This window comes from Lolium perenne, chromosome 2 (assembly GCF_019359855.2).
Source record: "Lolium perenne isolate Kyuss_39 chromosome 2, Kyuss_2.0, whole genome shotgun sequence".
Taxonomy (NCBI): domain Eukaryota; kingdom Viridiplantae; phylum Streptophyta; class Magnoliopsida; order Poales; family Poaceae; genus Lolium; species Lolium perenne.
Window position 1 is genome coordinate 277,805,229 of NC_067245.2, and position 3,002 is coordinate 277,808,230.

Consider the following 3,002-nt stretch of genomic DNA (forward strand, 5'->3'; position numbering starts at 1 on the left):
CTTTAAGAAGCGTGCACGTACACTGGAGCCCGTGTCACACCAAAGGAACAAAACTTAACCCAACGCATGCGAGCAACGATTTCGCGAGGAACCAAACACGGTCGTAGTGTTGTGTTCTCCTTTCTTGCACATTAGGCCATCTCTAACAGGGAGGAGCATTTCGGACAACAAAACTGTTCACTTTGGTCCTTAGACGGTGGTCGCGCTGATAGAAACGGACCGCTATCCGTTTGGGGTGGTCTGCGTCCCCAATGGTGGTCCCCTTTTAAAAAATATCGAAAAAAGTCTTGGAAATTTTTTAAAAAAAATATTCACATGTAGCCAACGGTGTACACTATTACCGTGCAAATTTTCAATACAAAATTAATTATATTTTAAGCGCCGCAATAGTTTAGACAACATTTTGTGGGCCACATCCCATGTGGAGGGAAGAATCAGTGGCCAGGGTCACTCTTATTGGGGAGTAATGTAGTAACGAATAAGGTTTCGGTGACGTACCCTCGTATATCGAAAGCGGTTAACGTTTCGCCATAACTTGGTTGATGTAGTCATACTCGTCGCCGACCTCATGGTCATGATGAAGCCCTCTTGTACGACCTTGAGTGCCGCAAGTGTAGCACCTCATAGTTTCGCACACATACGGTGCTCAACGATGCTCCCGGCCTTAGATCCAGCTAAGGTGCGGAAGTAGATATTTTAGATCCGAATCCCGGCAGCGCTCCCGCATACCGGATGGAGTACTCCCTCCCTGCGCAACTCTTCGAGGAACCACGTATGGGAGAGAAGTAGAGAGAAAGAGAGAGGGGGGATATAGAGTGATACGAGAGGAGGCGCCCAAAGGGGCTTTCCTTTTCCCGGGAGAGGAATTGTGACCTCTCCTCCTCCCAATGCATCCACCTTATATAGGGGGAGGGGGTTTGGTGAGCCACTGAAAGAACGAGATGTCGCCTAGAGGGGGGTGAATAGGCGTTTAAAAAAAACTCTTACGGATTTGGCATGTAAGAATGCGAAATTAAACTAGCGTTTATTTCACAAGCACAAATTCTAAATAAGCTAGGCTCAACTAAGTGCAACAATAACAACTAGAGCTAAGCAAGATAGACACAATATATATGAACAACAAGTGATAGCAAGATATAATAGATACTTCAAGCTCGATGGCTATCACAAGGAAAGTAAACTCGGGTATAGAAATAACCGAGGCACGCTGAGACAAAGATGTATTCCCGTGTTCCCTTCCTTTGCAAGAAGGTACGTCACGTTTGAAGAGGTGGGGATCCCACGAAGGATTTCCCAATGCCATGAAGGCTCACCTTCTTCTCCGAGCCAAACCCACGAAGGATAATGGCCATTTTCTTATGGTTAGCTTTTCCTCCACTCCGGAGATGGAAAGCTCCAAAACCACTTCACAAGCTCCACGAAGGAGAAGCCCGGGCCTCTTCACAATCTTCCTTGAAGAAACCACCGGAGCATCAACCGCCAAGCCAACTAGGAGGTCTCCCTCCAAGAGTAACAAGCCAAGGTCTCTCACTCGAACTAATCGTGGTGGAGAGCTCAACACTATGCAATGATGCAAAGCAAGAACACCAAAGGTGTTCAAATCCTTCACACTCAAATCCCACCCAAGCAACAAATGCTAGGATGAGATTAGAGAGGAAGAACAATGGAGGAAATCAATAAATTACTCCAAGATCTAGATCCTAAGAGTTCCCCTAACTTAGAGGAAGAATGGATTGGATGAGGTTATAGATCGAGATCTCCTCTTTCAAATCCCCCAAGAATATGCAAGAATCATAGGAGGGAAGGGAGAGGAAGCAAGCTCAAGAGGTTCAACAATGGTGGTCAAAAAGATGCTCAAGAGCCCTAGAAAACTGTTGGGAGAAGCCTCTTTTATAGCCAAACGAAATATGACCGTTTGGGGCATATCTGGACGTTTTTCGTGTAGCCTGGCAAACAGAGCCAAACCGGGCCAGGGACCGGGCAGCCTGGTGTGTGGGCCGGTCCGACCGGGCCTGGGGCCGGGACACAGACCGGACCATCCGGTCCAAACCGGACCGGGCGCCGGGCCGTGACCGGGGCGAATCGGGGACATACAGAACATGTCCCCGGTTGTCACCGGAGCAGGAGTCGGTCCACGCCGGGGAGGCCGGTCCACAGGCTGGCATGGCCGGGCGTGAGGACGGACCGACTGGTTGATACGTCTCAAACGTATCTATAATTTCTTATGTTCCATGCTAGTTTTATGACAATACTCACATGTTTTATATACACTTTACATCATTTTGATGCATTTTCCGGTACTAACCTATTAACAAGATGCCGAAGCGCCAGTTCCTGTTTTCTGCTGTTTTTGGTTTCAGAAATCCTACACAGGAAATATTCTCGGAATTGGACGAAACAAAAGCCCACGGTCTTATTTTCCACGGAGCCTTCCAGAACACCGAAGAGGAGACGAAGAGGGGCCACAAGGCGGCCACACCATAGGGGGGCGCGGCCCCACCCTGGCCGCGCCGCCATATGGGGTGGGCCCCTCGGGCGTCCCCCGACTCTGCCCCTTCGCCTAAATAATCCTTCCGTCGCGAAAACCCTAGTACCGAGAGCCACGATACGAGAAAAGTTCCAGAGACGCCGCCGCCGTCAACCCTACCTCGGGGGGTTCTGAAGATCGCCTCCGGCACCCTGCCGGAGAGGGGAATCATCACCGGAGGGCTCTACATCACCATGCCCGCCTCCGGACTGATGCGTGAGTAGTTCATCCTTGGACTATGGGTCCATAACAGTAGCTAGATGGTTGTCTTCTCCTCTTGTGCTGTCATGTTTAGATCTTGTGAGCTGCCTATCATGATCAAGATCATCTATTTGTAATGCTACATGTTGTGTTTGTTGGGATCCGATGAATATGGAATACTATGTCAAGTTGATTATCGATCTATCATATATGTGTTTTTATGATCTTGCATGCTATGCGTTGCTAGTAGAGGCTCTGGCCAAGTTGATACTTG